This window comes from Oryctolagus cuniculus, chromosome 2, assembly GCF_964237555.1.
Source record: "Oryctolagus cuniculus chromosome 2, mOryCun1.1, whole genome shotgun sequence".
NCBI classification, from domain to species: Eukaryota; Metazoa; Chordata; class Mammalia; order Lagomorpha; family Leporidae; genus Oryctolagus; species Oryctolagus cuniculus.
Window position 1 is genome coordinate 156,824,450 of NC_091433.1, and position 21,312 is coordinate 156,845,761.

Consider the following 21,312-nt stretch of genomic DNA (forward strand, 5'->3'; position numbering starts at 1 on the left):
TCTCCTGTAAGTGAAGATAGTATGAAAGGGATCTGCCAGAGACTCCCTCTGTCCAAGCCTTCAGCCCATCTCCCAGTGTCTCCAGATTTGGAAACTGGTGTTTCTGACATCCTTCGTTCTTTTTCTTTTTTTAAGATTTATTTACTTATTTAACTGAAAGGCAGAGTCATGGGGGCAGTGGTGGTGGTGGGGCCCATCTTCATCCACGGACTCGCTCCCCCAATGGCCGCAATGGCCAGGGCTGAAGCTAGAAGCTTCTGCCGAATCTCCCATGTGGGTGCATGTCCCAAAGGCTTGGGCCATCTTCCGCTACTTTCCCAGGTGCATTAGAGCAGGGAGCTGGATTCAAAATGAAGCACTTGGGACTCAAACCTGCACTCATATGGGATGCTGGCATCGCAGGCAGCAGCTTAACCTGCTGCACCACAATGCCAGCCCCTAACATTCCCCACAGCACGTGACAGCAAAACCAGTCTGCAGCTTGAAGAGTTTTCCGCAGGGTTGTGGACACAGATGGGTAGGCTTCAGATCATAGCAACTTGAAGCAACAGATGAAAATGCTAACTAGAACAGAACAGATGTGCGGTGGGCGCCAGTACTGCTGGCTGAGGCTGGGGCTCGGATGTGTGACTTTCTCCACCATTGCGCAAGGACACCTGCTGCTACCAGTTCTGCACTGGGTCTCGCCTGGACGAGCTGCCTGAAGGGCCTGTGTGTCCCCCCACAAGCCAACACCATCCCTGTGCTCAACACTCAGCATCCCAGAGGCCTGGGGACACCAGCCACCCCTACTTAGGGTTATGGACATGCATTGTATATAGGTTATACCTGTAGGTATACACACAAGGGATCTTCAGACAGTTAATGGAAAATGCAAATTCTGAAAAAAATTATGTATGAATTTCAAAATATTTTTTGCACCAAAATAAACTTATCTTTCACTTCCATTTTACTTTTTGAAATACTCTTGTATGCGCACACGAACACTCCCTTCATAATTACTGTTGGATCCATTTCCCCTTTCTGAAATAAGAAAAACAAGCTACTCTTACCTGCCTGAAACACAGGCCTAGGAGAGGTCAGCTACACCCCCAAATTAAAACAAGCCAGAATCAGACAAATAGAACCAGGTGCTTAATTCCCAAATATCCCCAGCTGCCATCTGTTGAGTAGCATATTCTGAAATCTGAGAGCCAGTGCCAGCAACAAGCAGAAACTAAGCAGCCTCTCTCCCGGTAAACAGCAGTGCGCAGCTCACGGCAACGAAAACCACCAGCTGCAGATTGATCACCAGGAATTTAGAACCTGCAGGCAAGGGGCGGTCAAGGTGCTTCTTTAAATAAAACAGAACAGGTGGTGCACCTGCGCTGTATCTGTGACGCCTCCCACAGCCACACCCTCCAGACACGACTCCTCCCAAGCTCCAAGCCCGACAGTGAGAGGAAGGAGGCAGGGAGCCCAGACAGGGTGGCCATCAGAAACTGTCTCAGAGGTGAGTGACAAGTTGGGAAAACAGCTCTGAGAGGCACTGCCCAAATGTCAGGAGGACCCCTGGGGGAACTGGCAGCTCCCTCCAAGGCTGAGTGAGCAGTCTCCTCCCTCCCTTGGTCCCAAGAACGATGGGAGACTCAGAAAGCAGGAGGCCAGGCATGTTTCAGGGCAGGTCACTGTCATCATAGAAGTCCCTGTCGCCGCCCCCTCTTGTCACCAGCAGGACAAAGGCACAGCCAGTCCAGCAATCTGGGATCCTGCGCGTTGGCCAAAAACTTACGGGCAGGGAAGGCAGGGCCAGGGAGAAAAGGGACCCCTGCCAAAGTCTCAGGCCTGTGAGAGCTGAAACACGGAAGCAAGGCTTCATTCCTAGGGAGGATGTGACCCTCCAGGGTGACTTGATGGAGCTGCAGGTGCCCGGCTCTAGGCACTCGGACCACTGGGAGGTGGAAGACTTGGCTCCGTTTTACGGGGAAGGGAAGGTTAAGACTCAAAAAGGTTGGAGCCAGTGCTGTGGTATAGTAGGTTAAGCCTCCACCTGCAGTGCTGGCGTCCCACATGCGCGCAGGTTTGACTCTTGGCTGCTCCACTTCTGATCCAGCTCCCTGCTAGTGTACTGGGAAAGCAGTGGAAGATGGCCCAGGTGCTTGGGCCCCTGCCCCCATGTGAGAGATGTGCAAGAAGCGCCTGGCTTCAGCCTGGCCCAGCCCCGGCTGTTGTAGCCATTTGGGGAGTGAACCAGCGGATAGAAGACCTTTCTTTCCATCTCTAACTCTGCCTTTCAAATAAATAAAATATTTTTTAAAATAAAGACTCAAAAAGGTTAACAGCAGCATCTGTTGATGTCTGCCTCCTCCTTCCTTCTTCAACAGCTCCCGCTTTCCTGAAAGCACAGCGCACCTCATCCCAGGCCTGGAACATCCAAGAGTCTCGGTTCTGGGGAGTCCCAGGTGGCCCTGGGAAGATACTGCTGGATGCCCAGCTTGAAGGCAGGGTGGAGTCATGGGAGAAGGGCCCAGGGGAGGAGCCTGACTGACACTGAGCAGGGAGGCACGCAGGCTCCTGGCAGAGCAGACAGTGGAATCACCGACCTCCTGGAGGAGGGGCTTGGAAGCAGAGGTGCCCGGGGAGCCAAGGGAGAATGCTGACATCATCTGGCCAAGGGCGGGGCCTGAGTCTTAGACAAAAGGAGAAGGAACACAGGCTTCTGTAAGTTCGGTCCCAAGTATTCCCAGAGGGGTCACACACACACCCCCCCCCAGCATTGCTGGGGTCCAGCAGCTGTGGATGCTTTGAGCAACAACCCCTGTTTTGTGTTTTAATTTATTTCGGTCGCAGTGTACTGATGATCTACTATGCATGATTCTATTATGCAGCTCATACCACGCATGAGCCACCATGTAAGATCTATAACATCCCAACTTGTTCATACCCTGCTGAACCTGCCCTTGGCGCTGGTGGCAAGGTCAAGTCGACCTGGGGACTGCTAAATGCTTCCTCTCAGTTTCCAGTCTTAGCCCTTCACCCGGAAGATGAGCAGGTGCGCAGCCATGCAAGGGCCCTCCGGCTCTGCAGGGCCACCGCGTGCTCAGGACTCCTCCACACTCCCCAGCGGGACCAGTCTCTGAGTACCACGGCCGCACACAGCCAGCTGCCTCCCACATCTCCCAGACATCGCAAATTCAACGCAGCCAAGACAGAGCTCTGAGACAGGCCCTCCACGCCTCGCATCTCCCCCAAGTGGACAGCAACCACAGCAACGCCATCCCTCCAGCTGCTCAGAACCAACGCCTTGGAGCCATCCTGGATTGCTCCCTGCATCTCACCACCCTCCCTGGGCCTGTCAGTAGCATTCAACTCCACCTGCTCAGGTGCATCCAGAAATCTACTCCTCCACATTCCCCCTGCCTGATGCGTCACGGCAGCGGCCCCCCACCAGCCCCTGCCTCGGCCTTTGCCCACGGCTCTCCCTTCTTACCCAGCAGCCAGAATGATCTCTTTACAGATCGGGACGGCCTCTGCTCCAGGTCCCAGCTCTGACCTGCACAGCCCTGGGCGGGTGCTCTGCTGTGGCTCCGACCTGGCCTCCTGCCCCTTTGCCTCCTTGTTCTCTCAGCCCCAGCCACACTGGTTTCCTTGCACACGCAGGGCCTTTGCGCTGCCGTTTTCTCTGTGCAGGATGACATTCGCCCATACCCACATTTCCTTCCAGGCCTTTCCCAAAGGTCTCTCGGGCCCCTGACCCACTGCCATTCATGCCCCCTCTCCTGTTTTCTCTCTTCCCAACTTAGCAGTTAGGAAAACACAACAGGATGACCACAAGGGCAGAGACACAGGCCTGTCCTGTTCACATTACAGCCCCAGCAACTACCGCAGTGGCTGCCACAGGTGGGTGCTCCCCACTCTGCTGGAATGAGGGCAGGTGTTCTACGGGGCACAGGTGTGGCTGGCCCAAGGCGCTCAGGCTGCTGCCCCTTCTCCACTTGGCCACCAGTTCCAGAGAGCAGACACCTCAGTGACTAAGGAGAAGCTTCCAGTGGGTGGGAAAGAGGGCTGTCCCCTGTCCCTGGGCACCGTCGTGGGAGCGGCTGTGCAGAAAACCACCCTGCACCCCTCAGGTCTTCACCGCCCTCAGCTTCCAAAGCTGCTGCTTTGCGCCCCCTTCATTTTTGCAAAGGAAAACACCCCCCTAGGCCAGCGTTTTTAAAACGTAATCCCATGTAAACCCTTCAGCTGTTTACCTGAATCCCATTTAATCTCCTGAAGTTCCTTCTAAGTCATCTGCTCTCAAGGAGTCTGGGGAGGAAAAAAAAAAAAAAAAACCACCTGTTCCTCCCCTGAATGTCCTCATCACTCTTGCTGCTCAGAAATCAAGCTGGGATTTCTACCCAACGCAGAAGCACAGGACAACGAAGCCATTGTCGGGCGTTTTCTCCTCGGTGCCGGATGATGAAACCACAGCTTTCCCGGAGCACTTGAGCTCCAGCAGTTCAAAGCTCCATCCATGTAAATGCCCTCTGGACAAAGGCCTGGGTCCCTCTGCACCGCACGCCCAGCCCTGATCCATCTTCCCTTTGTCCCCGCAGGGAGGGCACGCAGTGATCTCAAAACCAGCACCTTGCCCAACTGAAGCTCCTCTGGAGAGGGAGCAGGGCCAAGGCCAAGGTCCCTGGGGGAGGGGCCTTGACAAGCCCCCTCCCCAGTAGCCCTGACAACCAGGCCCTGCCGCTGGCCCAAGGCTGCTGGGGAGGGGTGGAGACAGGCATTCACGCACCACCTTCTGGGCATCCTGTTTCTCCCACCCCACCCCCCATGCCGCTGGCCCCACTGGGGTTTAAAGCCTCATGGGTCCAAGGTCCCTGTCGTCACTGAGTGCTCACTGTGACCTCCACCTGTCAACAGGTGGAGCCAAGGACAGAACTCTCAACCCTGCCCACAGACAGGGAAAGCAAGGCTTAGAGCAGCTAAAGAAACCTGACAAGGGGCCACTGCTGAAGCAACCAAGAGAAACCGCAGCTGAACAGCACGCAATTTCCACTCCACGTCTCACCACGGGCTCCCCGCCTCCTCACTGCCAAAATGCTTTCCAAGAGACGACAGGTCGGGGATTGTTCTCCGCATGTCTGGTGAAATAGGACAGCGAAAAACCATAACATGCTTTTTATTAAACAGTCTCGTGTAAAGGCCCAAATCAAACGGCTGATGTTAAATATGTAACCGAGGACTAAGGATAAGTGTTCTTCTCTCCAATTCTACTTTTCAAACAGGTCAGCGTCTCCAGATCATTCAAGTACTGGGACGTGATGCTAACACCTGACTCGGCCCAGACGCCTTCCTTTCCAGAGTTGGTCAGACCACTTCCCCTGGGTCCCCCTTCATCCAGGCACCTCCAGAGTCACACCCTAGCAACCTGGTCGCCCACCAAGTCAGTGGAGATGGAGGCTCTTCAAGGGACAAGGAATCCAGACACAGCTGAAGTGGGCACCATGGGAACCGCTACTCCGAGTGCCTCCTGTTACAGGCCAGGTCACCCACAGTCAGAGTTCCCCCAAAGGACAGGCCCAGGGCCCTGGGGAGGGTCTGCCCAGGTGAGGCGCTGAAGCAAGCTTACCAGGTACGCTCCATCAGGCAACACAATCTCTGCTTAGGGCAATGGAAAGAAGCATTGTCCCTGCCTGACCTAGTGCCGTTATAGAGAAAACCCATCCGGCAGCCTGTGCAAAAGGCTCAGCCCAGGGCCTGGCACACAAGAGGAGCGAACTAAGTGGTAGGTTTTGTGACTTTTTCATCATTCGTGGCATTTTGAGACTTTCCCTGGTATTAGCATTTATTAGTAGTATTAGCAGTAGCTCCAAAGACGACACAGAACATGAAGCTTTGGATGCCCCCCCCACCACGAAGGACGTGGCTGGAATGTATAGCAACGCTGACACCAGTGACAACAATGACAGCTAACATTTAGCACATGCCGTGTCTCTCCACAGCTGTTAGCGAATCTGAGTCATTAGTGTTCAATTATCGATTTTTATATTTGAAGTAGTTGGCCAGATATTCTTGAAAGTGTCTGTCAAACATTTCCACCAGCTCTGAAACTCAGCTGCCAAATGGATTTTTTCCCCACATCATAAAGAGCCTTCCAGGTCAAGGAAACCAGGTGCACCTTGCACACCAAGTGAGCACTTCTTTTCATCGGGTCACGCTACAGAGTATTCCATCCACTATTCAAAATGCACACACTTCAGAGGAAAAGAACAGCTCGGGGGGCTCATCTAGCAACCCCCACAACCACTTGGAAGGTCACCTATGTGGGGCCCCTTTCGGGCTTCATCACCGCAGATGGACAAAGTGTCCCGAGAAGAGCTTTGTTTCTGGACAGGAAAAGAAATTCGGGAGTTTGGGGCTGTTCAGCAGATGACCATGAGCCAGGCTGGGCCCCAGAATCACCTGAGGAACTTTAAAAACCGCACCTGCTCTGCACACAGCCCACACCAGCCAGGTCTCAGTGCTTTGTAAAGCGTCCTGGTAATTCCTGTCTGAAGCAGGACTGAGAACCACGGCTCCAGGGGGAAGCGGGGCAGCCAATGTCCTTACAAAGCTGCAGCCACGTGGATCCACTGGGCCACCTGGTTCTAGGGAGGGACACTACCACAGAGAGGATTTTTGTTTTCTTTACCAAGTGGCCTTCCTGTGGCTGGGGAGATGTGCAGGGTCCCCCGAGGGGCTGTCCCACAGAGGCTGGGAGGTGGAGGGAAGGTGGATGGCTCGGCTTCATCAGTCCCTGTCAGGCAATAGGAGTAGGTTGCTCGCCTATGTGAGGGGTCTCCAAAAAGTTCAGGTAAGACGCATATTATGCAGAATTTATACATGGACTTTGAAGTTTTTGCACAAAAAAAAAAAATTCCACTTTGCCCAACCTCTTTGGAAGTGCCCTCATATTCAATTGAGTTTTGAAATTAAAAGCACATTAGCACCAAAAGACACAACAACACACACACCTCATGGAAAATGTGCCAGGTCTATACAAAGGAAAACTCCAAACCTGTGAGGAAACAAACCAAAGATCTGGCGACGTGGGAAGCTTGTCCTGCACTGCATCAGAAAAGCTAAGTCTCCAACTCTCTGATCTGCTCTCCCTCCCAACAATGGCTCCCCGTGAAATCCCCCCTACGAAAGGAACCCCTGGATCTGCAGCTGTAGAAAAGAAAGACGAGAAAGCGAGCTCAGGGCCTCCACAGCGGGGAAAAGGCTTCGAGTCCAGGTTGCTAAAGAAAATAAGTTTCTACTCTATGCAAGTCCCAGCTGCTGTGTGGAACATAACTTATGCTAAAAATTACACAGTTTACCTCCAGTTCGGACGCACTGCACCTGCTGTATTTCTGGGAGCTGATGCTGGCAGCCTCACCCTCGTGCCTTGCACAAGGAACGGTGACAGCCCCTGAGCTCTGCACGCAGTGAGCTCCAGGTGAGCTTGTTCAAGCCTCCTTTCCTCTTCTCTCGGATTTCACTGGCCCGTGTGGGAGGAAGGCAGGGCAGGTGCCTCGTCCTCACTAACCACACGAGGGAAACACAAGCACGGAGCACTGGAGAGAAGACCCCACCTCCGGGGGCAGGAGCACAGCTGCGGCTGGTTCCTAACACACCCATTCAACTGGCCCCGGAGCCACAACCATGGTCAACACATGGGGAGCTGCCAGCCCCATGCGGGTGCCTGGGCCGCATCTGATAGACTCGGGCTGAACTGAGAGGAGTCCTGGGCAACTTTTTAAAACATCTTACCATGGACAACTGTAAAGATCTAGAAAGTAGACAATAAAGGACAATAAACCCCTAGGGACCCACGTCGGGAGACAAGTGCATTCCATACACCAGTGCCGTCCGGAAGCACGTTCTGCCATGGTGGGAGTCTACACGGGACTGAGAGCGATGGATGTCGGGGGGGGGGGGGGGGGCTACATTTTCAGCATTTAAACCATTTGTCTATGTTTCAGCGGCTGCGGGTGCTCAGTAGCTGCGCAGGGGACAGCACGGCCCTGCACCCGCTGGGAAGCTCAGCCCAGACATACTGCTGCACCCCTGTCTTCCAAAGCTTCCCAAATGAGTCAAATGGGACACTGCAGCGGAATCAATGGCCGCTGTCAGTCCCCTGTGCTACGAAAACAACGTACCTGAGACTGGCTCTGGAGACAGACAGGCCCGGGGGCCTGGCGAGGACTGCTCTCTGCTTCCAAGGTGGCACCTCTGGGGGCAGGAGGTGCTGCTGTGTTCTGGACGGGCAGGCAGGGCTGCAGGAAGCCTCTTTCATAAAGGCCTTCATCCCCGCCCTCCCCACGGAGGAGCCCTCTTGGCCTCACCACCTCCTAAGGCTCTCCCTCCCCCCAACTTGATGCCATGTCACTGGCAACAAGAGAATTGTGGAGGAGACCCATTCAAACCACACCCCCAGTCCATCATGTAGTCAATCATGTAACACTCCATCTACATAGAGGGCAGACTTTGGCAACCTCACAACCTCAAAACCCAGACTCTCTGCCTCACCCGTGCACTCAGCTCAACTACACTCCCACCAACTGGGGAGCTAGATCTATGGCCAGGCTCCACCCCTAGAGATTCTGATTGGCTGCCTGCATTTTCTCCGCCTCCTCATTTTGCCACAAACCCCTGATTGTGAGCCAGCTGAGTAGCCAGGGTTGAAAACCCCAGCTTTTAGGGTTTTGTTTTCCATGAAGCACGTTTCACTGAGCAGCAGAGCTGGCCTCGCCTGGGAGCTGGTTCCGGAAGAGGCTCTGGGAGCCCACTCTAGAGTTCCTGATTCAGAATCTGCACATGAACAAGGTCTCCCAGGTGACTTAACTGCACATAAACGTTGGACAAACCTGAGAACAGGGCTTCTCCAAGGCTGGTCTCCCGCCCAGAGTTGTGATTACTTGGGACACTGTTCGGGACCCACGGTCCTGGCCTCAGCGCAGACCTCCAGAAGCACAGCCTGGGAGAGTGGCCCACCAAGCTGTAGCTGAACCGGCCTCCAGGTGAGCCTGATGCACGGCTCGGGTTTGAGACCCACCGCTCTGCAGCCTGGAACCCAGCTCCAGACTGCCCCCGCAGCGGGCGATGGCCAGAAAAACAAGCCCTTGGCTACCAAAGAGAAGCTGAAGCCAGTGTCAGGTTCCCATGCAAACAAGCATTCCTAAAACAAGACATCTCTTTAGAACGCACGGAGACGGTGGGGAGGAACAGAAGAAAGAAGGCAAGGCTGGACTGGGCTCCTCCTAGGCAGGCACAAACCCTCCACCCTTCATACTCCTTGGAAGAACACGCGCCAATCTCAACGTATCCAAAGCAGGCGACACTTAGGCTCAGCACCTTCTCCGCGAGAAGACACCTGAGTTTACAGCTTAAAGCAACTTCCACCACCATGTTCTACATGTCCTGCAAGTGAAAAACGCTTGCTTAGGACAGTCTGTTGTGGCAAGCACTTCATTTCCAGGAAGGGGACAAGAAGAAAGGTTACAGGAGGGTGGCGTGGTCGCAGCCAAGCAGTTGCTCGTAGGTTCCTTGAGGTCTTGAATTCTTCTGAGAACGGAAGCAAAGCTATGAGCCTCCCTCCATGAAAGTGGCAAAAAGAGAGAGAACTCTCCGCAGAGTCCGAGGGCTCAGGGCCCCTAGGCCAAGGGTCTGACGCTGAAGAGCACTGAGCTGGCGAGCAGGCAGGGAGGAGATTCTGACTCTCATGGTGGCAGCTCTCGGGCCCCTGGGCTGATGCTGGCTTTCTCTCCAGCCAGTGCGCACGCAGAACCTCAGCTTGCTCTGCTACCAACAGTGACTGTAGGAAGGGCTGTTCTACTGGTGCCACCGAGGGAGTTTAGGAGATGCCCCCCCCCCCATATGCTGCTTTGGCCTTCAAAGTTCCAGCACCTGGGGAACAGCCGAGGTGAGGGGGGCTTTCTCTGCGCTCCCCTCATGTGCTGAAAAACAAGGGCAGCAGACCCACAGTAACAGGGCCAACTACAGGTGTAGCCGCCTCCTCTCCCCGCCACCAACGCCCTCCAGCCACATGCACTGGCCCCAGCTGTAGGGGTGGTGCAGCATGCACACACCAGAGAAAAGAAAAGTGGCCAGGAAGGGCTGTCTTCCCCTGGGGTTCTCGGCCAGAGTGCTCTGATCTGAGGCAGGAGGCTGGCTGCATTGGCAGTGCGAACACAACCCCTGCCAAGCCGTCAGGCAGCAGCGGGGATGACGGAGCGGCCATGTGTGCCCGCATTTGCACTACGCACAGCCTGGGGGCAGGACAGGGCTGACTCTGTACTAAGCTGCCTGTGCTGAGTCCCAGCAGTCCCCAAGCCCCCAAATGTGACAACCCCATCCCTGTCATGCGTGGGGTAACCTGTCAAGAGATGTCCCAGTGACACAGCCTTTGGGCTATGAGAAGTGGAGGCCAGAGGCTCAGAGGCCAGCTCCAGGGACACGGGAAGCTGGGAGAGCTGGCACTGAGACACCTACCCTTCAGAGGCCACAGGCTGGTGATGGCGCGCACTTCCAGGTGCGCGGCTTCTCTCGGGACAGCTGCTCAGGGGCTGGGACGTGGAACAACCCTGCCGCTCAGCCATGTGTGCGTGCGTGCAGGGAAGGAGGCCACGCTGCACTGGGGAGGGGTGAGGCCAGAGGAGGAGGAGCTGTTTGCTGCGGGGAAGGGGAGGTAGTCATGGCACAGCAGGAAGCAGCACAACCAGGAATTCCAAGTAAGAAACATGAAGTAAATACACGTTCAAGGCAATACCATCAGCTGAACGGAAAATGAAACGAAAGTCCCTTGGTCCTTCTTCCCACTTTCCAGACGTACAACCATCTGTGTGCACACACGCGGAGTCTCTGGGTGTGCACGTGTGTATCCTTTTTTCTTTTCACAAATGGGATTGCAGTAGACATACTACTCTAACTTACATTTTTTACTTAGTTATTTTGGACATCTCTCCTCAGTAAGGCATAAAAATAAGCTTAAAAACCTACACTGGTTGTTGATTGTTCCATTATAAGAAGGCAGAACACATCCCTTAGCTTGTTTCTTATATTTGTCTTTTTACAAACAGCAGTTTGCCTTTGCAGTACATGGACAGAATCACCACCAGCGGGATGAACCTGCAGCAGAATGTTTGGGTCAAGAGAAACCCCAGTGTCATTGTCACCAACAGTACCAATGGCATTTACTGAGTAACAACAGTGTGCAAGAAAGAGGTAAGAACTGGAGCCGGTACTGTGGCATAGAAGGTTAAGCCTCTGCCTGCAGTGCCAGCATCCTATATGGGCGCCGGTTCAAGTCCTGGCTGCTCCACTTCCAATCCAGATCCCTGCTAATGTGCCTGAGAAAACAGCAGAAGGTGGCCCATGTGGGAGACCCACAAGGAGCTCCTGACTCCTGGCTCCAGCCTGACCCAGCCCTAGCTGTTGTGGCCATTTGGGGAGTGAAATAGTAGATAGAAGATCGATCGGTCTCTCTCTCTTTCTCTCTTTCTGAATCTCTGTCAAATAAATTTTTTTTTTAAAAAATGAGGAGGTAAGAATAAAAGAGCTTTGATTTGGGTGACAGTGGAGATAAGCTTGTCTTGGAAATCTAGCCCCAAGCACAAAGAGGCATGGATTCAGGGCATTTCTACTTGATATGTTTCCTAGTGTGGGTGCATGTGTGTGTAACTGCATACTTACACATATGATGAATGTTAAATGTGCAGCCACACACACAGGTTATAAACATTCCTGCAGAACAGGTAGTTACAGAGCATACTTACCCCAATCTATCTTACATCATAAGTGCTTTTCACTGTGTTCAGCACCACCCAGCGTGTTCTAAATTATGTACCTAACTATCACCACGCACCTCTACCTCTGCAGAACACTCTCCCAGGGCTCGCCAGGGTTGCCAGTGGAGGTTAGAACCAAACTCATCTCTAGCCTCACGCCCACCCGACCCTAACACCAGGAAGGAGCAGTTAACAACGGGCCATGGCTCGGCCTGCTGTTTTCCCAGTAAGAAGCAGGGCTCCCCACTGAAGTTCTGATTTCCTGAAAAGCAAAATCCTCGTTGCTCTCTCTGCTGCGGCCCTTTCTCTACCCCCATCCTTTTATCAAAAGTGAAAGTGTGACTGTAACAGCACAGGACCATCTGAACTCTGCCTTGCCCACTGATTCCCGGAAAAGCACTTGTCTGGGACACAGGCTCAGGAGCCACCAGGAAGAGGTCATTGACCTCTGTCTCCAGGGCACAGCAGCTTTGGCACGGGGAGGAGCCGAGGTTCTCCGGATGTTCCAGGGTAGCGCCGTGCAGAGCTACAAAGGGATGCCTGTTCCCCAACTGTGCCCCATGAGAAATCAAACCCGCTCTCAAGAGAGCAACCGCCTGAACGTGCAGGTCCTTCAGAGACTTCCACAGCGACCATCTTCCACCGTCCTCACTCCGTGTACAGCCACGGCCATGGCCACCACCTCCATTACTTCCCTCCCTGGTACTCACATGCACACACAGTTCCCCGAAACTATCAGTTCTGGTTTCTATAGCAACAAAGCAAAAGCCAACAGGGTCTGAAAATACAGAAAACTTGACAGCGACCATAGAGAAGGGCAAAGAAAATTGCCTGGGAAAATGTGGTCTCCCCTTAGGAACCCACCCTCCAGGAGGCCAACCCCTCTAAAAAGTCTAAAAACTGAGCTCTCTGCTCCCAAGTCCCTTCCTCTTGCTCCACCCACCCAGGCTGGAAAGAAAAGGCCAGAGATACACTCCACAGTACTCTACGTAAGTCTTCAAGAGCAACCCTTAGAAGCAGCATTTGGGTGATTACACAGCAAATGGTCACACAACTCACTCACACCACTGATGCAGTGAGTCTCTGGACAGACTACGCTATACCAGGCACCACTCCACATTGCTAGGAAACCAAGGATAAACACGGCAGATAAAACTCTTGTCCCAAAGAGCTTACATTCCAAAGGGGCCACAGATAATAAGTAAACAAACACTAATTTCATAAGGTACCAAGTAATTTACAAAATCAGCTCCAATAACAAAGAAAAATGCAGCAAGTGTACTGTATATAAAAACGGAGGGCGGATGCAGCCTGCTAATGTGGATTACGCACCTGCAGGGTGCTTCCCTTCCAAAGGCAGTCATCAGGCACAGCACCCTACTTTGCTAGTGTTAACTGCAGTAAAACCATAAAGAAATGCAAGAAGATGCTTAATACAAAGTCCAAGATAGTTGCTACCTTTTGGGGAGAAAGGTTGGAGACAAAATCCTCACGGGGTCCCAGATGGCAGGGCACCTGACCCAACATAGAATTCCAGAACCAACATAGTGGGACAGAGGATAAGGCTGATTTAAATTAAGCTCAAAGGACAGACTGAAGGGAAACAAATCACAGAGGGTATTTTTTTTCTCTAAAGTCAAATAAAGAACTGATCATTTGTTCATTTTATAAGGAAAAAAAAAAAAAAAGCCTGGCAAAGGCCTCCCACAGTAAAGGAAGTGAACGCTAAAGCCCTTGGCTTTGGTTTGATTTCTGTTTTTAAAAATTAAAAATAAAAGCAAAACAGGTCCCTCTCCGGGCGAGCTAGGTGTTTCTAGCTGGCCCGGCACTGAAGTGGCCACAAGGAGCCGTAATTACAGGCAGGGAGAGGTCAGGCAGCGGGAGGGACCTCTGTAATTAAGCAGGTGAAGCCTCTCTGCCAAGCTGCGGCCGCCCTGCCAGCAGCCCCGGTCACCCCAAACCCACCTATTACAGGCAGTTCTTGACTTTCGACCATGGAGCCCTCAAACACCACACAGGCCAAGCACGGATGCTCTGCCGCCAACTAGCAAGAACGCTGCACCGGGGTGCCGCCTGCCGGCCTGCCAGGCAGCTGTGCCCTGCCACCGCTTCGCCATGAGCCACAGTCACTCCTCGCCACCCTGATTCGTTTCCCAAATAATTCCTAAGTGCCTCTGGGTCTTGGCACCGGCTCAGGCCTTGGAGGTGCGGCAGAGATCAAAGGAGACACGGTCCTTGCGTGGACAGAACTTGGACTTGAAAGAAGTTGTGCAAGCATTTAAATACATTACGGCCTCCCACCCTATAAAAACAATCAGAGCAACGGCTTAAGAAAGCAGGATGAGAGGGATGGCTCTCCTCCACTCCAGAGGAGAGAGGCCGATGCAGCAAAGCATCCATCTGCAGTCTCCCTGCGACCTTCCCAGCTCTAGAGCAGGTCAACAGGCCACCCAGACGACCAACTGAAAATTTAATAAGTCCGTAAAAAGTTCAAAAGAACAAAATTCTGGACATGTTGCCACAGAGTGTGTCCAAAAAATGGGACGTAATGAGAAGATTTTATAAAACATTTTAGTTCTATGGTCACCAAGTCCCGCATGGTAATGTTTAACTCAGTCATTCGACTTTCATCCCTAAGACTTTCAGTTGCCTTTTGAGAAAGCACCAGATGCAAACTTGGGGAACTAACCAAGCCTGGCTATTCATGCTTCAAACACAGGACTCGAGGAAGCCTGCCAGGGGCTGGCACTGTGGCGTAGCCGGCAAAGCCGCCGCCTGCTATGCTGACATCCCATATGGGCACCGGTTCATGTCCTGGCTACTTCTCTTCTGATCCAGCTCCCTGCCTATGGCCTAGAACAAGCAGTGGAAGATGGCCCATGTACTTGGGCCCCTGCCATCCACGTGGGAGACCTGGATCTTGCTCCTGGCTTCAGCCTGGCCCAGCACTGGCCACTGTGGCCATCTGGAGAATGAAGCAGCAAATGGAAGATACGTCTCTCTCTCTGTCTTTCCCTCTCTCTCTGTAAATCCGACTTTCAAAATAAATAATTTGATTTTTTAAAGATAAACACTGCTTTAAGACTCATTTTTTTTTTATTTGATAGAGTTACAGAGACAGGTAGAGACAGAGAGAGAGGTCTTCCATGAGCTGGTTCACTCCCCAGATGGCCACAACGGCTGGAGCTGAGCCGATCCAAAGTCAGGAGCCAGAAGCTTCATCCAGGTTTCCCATGTGGGTGAGGGGGCCCAAAGACTTGGGCCATCTTCTACTGCTTTCCCAACCACAGCAGAGAGCTGGATTGGATGTGGAGCAGCCAGGACTAGAACCAGCATATAGGATGCCGGTGCTTCAGGCCAGGGCTTTAACCCGTTGAGCCAAAACGCCAGCCCCATAATTTGCTTTAAAAAAGAAAGCCTTCCATCTAGCTTTATAAGATTTGGCCTTTCTGCCTTTGGCTTTTGTTTGCTTGTTCTGGAGGAAGGAAGGGTTCACCTTTTTTGTGAGCTTTAAGAGCTCTGAAGGCAAAACAGCCAACGTTAGATGGAAGGCAGGCCAATGTCACGGGGAGGTCCAGCTGCCTCACTGGGGCTGCACTGCATACAGGCAATAAATTGTCCAGTCTATTTATACAAAACATCACCCACCACAGTGAGAAAGTTTCTATACAAAAGGGAACCCCTTCTAGTGTTGAGGTGAATTCAACCCTTCCCAAAGAAATTTCCATCCTTTCCCAGTTCTGTGGCTGCCACGCAACACTTTCCTAAGTTGATGGAGAAAATCCCTACCTCACAGCCCACAGGAACAAGCACGAGCAAAGGCTGTTCCTATCAAATTGGGGGCTTTTGTTGCCATCTTCCTTTCTTCCAAAGGGACCTGTTCATAGATTGACTCCACTGGGCCACTCTTTTTAAAAAATATTTTTATTTTAATTTTTTATTAGTTTTTAACAGATTCAGTGTGATTTGCAGATAGAATTCTAAGAACATAATGATATTCCCTCTCTTCCCCTCTCTTCCTCCCACCCTCTTTCCTTTTCTCTTTCTTCTAGTTTTCAAGATAATGTATCTTAAAATTACATTATAGTAAAAAGACTTAATACTTCACCAAATAAGAAGTTTAACAAGTAAAAAGCAAAAAGAAAGGAAAAAATAGGAAGAAATGTCTGTGTGTATATCAGTACTGCTGCAAATACAGTTTTGTAACTTTGTTTGACATCTTTGTCAAACCAGTGGTTAAGGATGTTATACTACAGTAGTTTTAATGATCTGTAATTATTTTAAATTTACTGTATATGGGTGAACTGGTCATGGGACTGCTCTTTAAGCAAGCTCCACACGCATAGCCACATGAGAGGGAAATTAAGGAGTGAATACTGATGCAACAAGACATTTTTTCACTTAATACAAAGCCTTCAGAGGAGGAGCTCACACAATTAAGTGTCCATTCAAACAAATGGCTTCCCTATCCCTTTAGAACCATGATTCAGATTTGTTGTTGTTGCTTTTATTTGAGAAGCAGAGAGAGTGAGGGGTGGAGGTGGGGAATCCAGTTGCACCCAATGGCCAGGGCCGGGTCATTGCCTGGCCAAGATCTTTGTCTGGGAACAAGTAGCTGGGAATCGATGTGAAAAGCAGGAACCCAGCTTAAGCCATCACCATGGCATCCCAGGGTCTGCAGTGGCAGAAAGCTGCAGTCAGGAATCAACGTCAGGAATTGAACCCAGGATCTCCAATTGGATGTGATTTGTCTTAAGTGCTAGGACACATGCTTGCCCCAAGAGTCAAGCTTTTAAAGATTTATTTTATTTATTTGAAAGCAGAGTTAAAGAGAGATGGAGATACAGAGAAAGAGAGAGATGTTCCATCTGCGGGTTCACTTCCCAAATGACCACAACAGCCAGGGCTGGGCCAGGCTGAAACCAGGAGCCAGGAGCTTCATCCAGGTCTCCCATATGGGTGGCAGGGGCCCAAGCACTTGGGCCATTTTCTGCTTTTCCCAGGCCATCAGCAGGGAGCTGGATCAGAAGCAGAGCAGCTAGGACTCGAACCATATAGGATGCCAGTGCTGTAGGCGGCAGCTTACCTGCTACGCTAAGAGTAGCAAGATTCAGGTTTTCAGATTTCCATTTTTGCCTACATTTTCAAGAAATATGAGATTATAAAATTTCATGGAAAACACATATTATAAAAATCTTTTAATTGCATTTTCCATGAACTTTTGAATTACCCTTGTTGAAGTAGTCTATAAATAGAGGCTAAGGTCCTATTTATTCCCTTTTCCTTTTATTTCATACATTCCATTTCCCCACCTTTTCACAGTGCTGGCCCTGGATTTTTTTTATTAATAAAATAAATAGTTGCCTTCTAAGTTTCCATTTATATAATTTTTATGGAAGTCATTTATTACAAACACTCAGATCTTATGAAACCTTGAGAAGAATGAAATCACTTGTAGATTAAAATCAGAAAAATCACTGCAATTATCCAATCCAGCCCTCTGGCTAATATATGAATCTTTTCTACCATAGTTTGAAATGTTCATTCAGTCTCTACTTGAATACCTCCAGAAATGACGCATTCCCTACTTTCTGTTCAAGCACACTGAACTGCTGGCAAGGTCTGCCTGTTCAAGGATTTTCCCACATACTACGCTAGCGTAAATCTGCTTGCTGTAACTCTCTGTCATCCCTTTGGTCCTAAAGTGGCCCTAAGAAACTACAGAATAAGCGTGTACATGCGCACACACACACACCCCCCTTAGCTGCACTCTGTTCTAACAGATAGTCACCAGGTCATACCCACTCCAAGGCTCCTCCTGTTCTCTGGCCAAGAAGCAGCAGGTCTGACTCCCTGGCACTAAGTGTAGCGAGATTGAGAAGTTTTACCCACCTATTTTCAGCAAGTCTTCAATCTCAGCACTGAAAATCCTGAGCGTGTGCTGAACTAAGCCCATGAATGCTGTCAGCGCAAGCCAGCTGAGGGCCAGAATCACCCAGCGATTTGTTCACCCTCCGTGGACCGGTTAGTACCAGGGCCAGGAACAGAATCCAAGCTGCTGGTTTCTATAAAAGGGCCGCTTAATGCTGATTTCAGTGTAACTCATCCAGGGCTTCGTGCCCAGCACTAGAGACAGGGCTGTGCACTAGCAGGCTCCCAGAGACTTCACCTTGGTCCCTAGAGGTAGCCTGTTCCATGCTGGGTCGTGGTGGTCTGACGGCACGTGTAGTTCCCCACTCAACTGCGTGGCTGCAAGTACAAAGAGAGCCCCTGCTCCCCTACTGGTTTTGTGTAGTCACAAAGACAGACTGAAACTCTAAGCTCTGCCCTGTCAAATCAGGAGACTAGCCAGGAGCCTCCCTGCCTAGGGCTGGCTCTAAGCTCTGGGCCCTTGTTACAGAAACTTCTGTACTTGAATGGCTGTGATTTAAAAGGACAGCAGGGCACAAGCTGGACTCTAGCTATGGATGTGATACAAACATATGAGGACACGGTTATAGAAAGGCAAAGAGGCCCACGGGGGCAAATCCAGTGTCGCGAGGCAGGGGGTGCAGGTGGGGTGGACCAGCGTGGGAAGGCTCTCTGGAGGAAGCAAAGTAAAAATCAAACCTTAAACGAATAGAGAAGTAGCTGAATGCAGAGGGAGGAGACAGGGTATTCTAAGTGGGGTTGTGGCATGTGTAGAGGCACTGCAGTGGCCTCAGAAAGCCCCTAATAAGTACCCAGCACAGAAAGCTTAAACATTCAGGCCCACGCCCACCCACGTAACTGTACCCTGGAATATGAAACAGCCAGTTATCCAAAGCAAAGCCGGTCCAAACACCTTGTTTATCTCAATAGTTTGCTTGGAAAGTGACACTTGTTCCTGTTATTTTCATTTAGTCATGCATTCATTTATCCAACAAGTAAAAATTATGCCCCTACGGTGTACACAGCACTTAATCCAGAACTCTCTCTCTGCATTCCCCCTCCATATAAAGCAGGTGCAAGTTCCTGTCTCAGAGAAAGATCACGTAGAGGTAAGTTCTCGCAATGTCCCTAGGTGGGTGATTTTAATTAAAGCCCCAGGAACCAGGAGAAAATTAGCACAGCAGGATCAAATTCAAGCACCACTCAATACTTCAGGGTATTTATAGAAAAACAAATACAAAACCAAAAAGAAAAAAATCCAATATCCTGACTGGCTGCTTTTAGAAGGGTTACTTAGTGTTCTGTCTTCCTGGTATAAATTGGTTCTTGTGCTCATCTCGGAAGAACACCGATGCCGTCCATTTTTACCTCGTGAGGACAATGGAAGCCAGGGCTGACCACAGCCTGGGCACTGCCCAGCCTCCCTGTTAATGCTGAGTACCTTCTCGACACCCTTCCCTGGCAGAAAGGGCAAGCCGAGGGGGAAGAGTTTAACCGGAGAAGGAGTCAGAAGTCCCGACTCTAAGAACTCAGTGATGAGGATTCGGGAAGACAGAAGCCAGAGTGCCCTCATACTTCTCCATCCAACAGAAACGGCGGCCTGCTCAGCACGGCTCAGAGGGAAAATCTCGGGTCCTACGGTCAGTCCCACACGACTCCAAGCGTGGGCTAAAGACCGGCAGCTCGGGCATCTTCTGGGGGCTGGGTAGCAGCCCAGCCCCTCAGGCGCCTGCACAGGCCCACGGTGTCAGAATCTGCATTTGCACAGGACTCCAGGGTGAAGTCTCCCTCTCCCAACACGTGGGACAGCGGTGGTGAACACACCTGGCAGCTCCAGCTGGGCTGAGACAAATGCGTCTCTGTCCAGAGATCTGCCTTGGAAAAGGTTCCCTCCCACTTCACCCTTCCCAGCTATGTGCAAACTTCTCTTGGTTTTGACCCAGAACTAGAGAGCTAGATGGAGCCCTCACTGCCATCCCCTCTCTGCATACAGACTAGGCCACCAGGGCGCATGCACAGCACGTGACCCGTGACTGGCTGTCTCCTACTGGGGAGCTCCCAGAGGGCACAGGCCCTGTCTTCATCATCCTCGGCATGGGGCCTGGCCAACCAGAAGCTCCCGGTATGCTTGCTGAATGAATGGGTCAACCAAGGAGTGAACTAATGAGGAACCGGAACACAGATGCAGGTTCCAGGGATATGCAGCAGCACACCCGAAAGGGGACTGCAGTCGCCCTGGGTTCAGCCCTCCTAGTGGGCTGCTAGGAATGGTGGTGAGATGTTCTGACAGACAGCGTCTCCCCCTCTGAGACCATCACTGTTCTTTTCTTTTTTTGATAGGCAGAGTTAGACAGTGAGAGAGACAGAGAGAAAGGTCTTCCTTCCGTTGGTTCACCCCCGAAATGGCCGCTATGGCCGGTGCACTACACTGATCTGAAGCCAGGAGCCAGGTGCTTCCTCCTGGTCTCCCATGCAGGTGCAGGGCCCAAGCACCTGGGCCATCCTCCACTGCACTTCTGGGCCACAGCAGAGAGCTGGACTGGAAGAGGAACAACCAGGACAGAATCCGGCGCCCCAACCGGGACTAGAACCCCAGGTACTGGCACCGCAGGTGGAGGATTAGCCAAGTGAGCCACAGTGCCAGCCCATCACTGTTATTTTCAATGTCAGGAAACAAACATGAAAGCCTGGAAAGCAGGTGTGATTCACTGGCAGCCGCTTGCCCTACTTAGCTGGGCAGAAGGTGCCAAAGCTTGGTCTGTGGAGATGACCAAGCTTGGGCCACTGCTGCCACTAGCATGCCACAGTGGGACTGTGCAGGGTGCAAGCAGAGGTGAGGTGCTCCGTGGAGTTACTGCACCGAGGGTACCTCTCACGACCCACTCTGGGGAGTGGTCCCGCGCATCACACCCTCCTCTCCAAGTCGGGAACATGCGGTCCACAGGGACAGGCGCAGTCCAAGGAAATCCCTAATTTCAGTCTCTGCAAGTACGTACTGGAGGGGTCTGCGGAGCAATCAATGAGTGGAGAGCACGATTCTGGAGCTTCCTGCCATTAGATGATAGGTTCTGTGGATTCAGACAGGGTTTTCTGTTCTAACTTTTGTTCCTGAAGTCACTGTCCCTATGGGAATGGTCACATTTCCACCTAATTCCTAAGTATTTTCTTTTTTCAAATTTCTAAGTAATTCTTAAGCTCATACACATATGTACATGGGAAAGAGAAACAAAATTACAGACTCGAGAAGCACACTCCTTTATTCCCCAACTCCCCCTTCCCCAGAGACAACCCCTGTTCCCAGCATGCAATGGGCCACTGCAGAGAAAGCTGAGGCCCATGCATGCACAGGTGCACATACGTACACATATTCACTGGAATGCACACCCCACCTGGGCAAGGATTTCTGTGTATGCTGTTTAGGGCTGTGCCCTCACCCCTGAGTAGAGTAACCAGTGTACAGCAGGCACCCAACAGCTGCATGAATGAATGAATGAGTATACATCACACATATCCTTGAAAAGTTCAAGTTCGGGTAAATCAATTCCTAGCCCCTGTTTATTTTATCTTCTGTTTGGATTTTTCCTCGACCCAAGAAAGAGGACACCTGTCATTCCCAGCA

General features: G+C 51.5%; 1 protein-coding gene across 3 annotated transcripts in view; it reads right to left on the reverse strand.

The window, feature by feature from the left end:
• The window catches only part of PRKCE (protein kinase C epsilon), a 502,363-nt gene that overhangs the window by 292,716 nt on the left and 188,335 nt on the right, over nt 1-21,312 (reverse strand).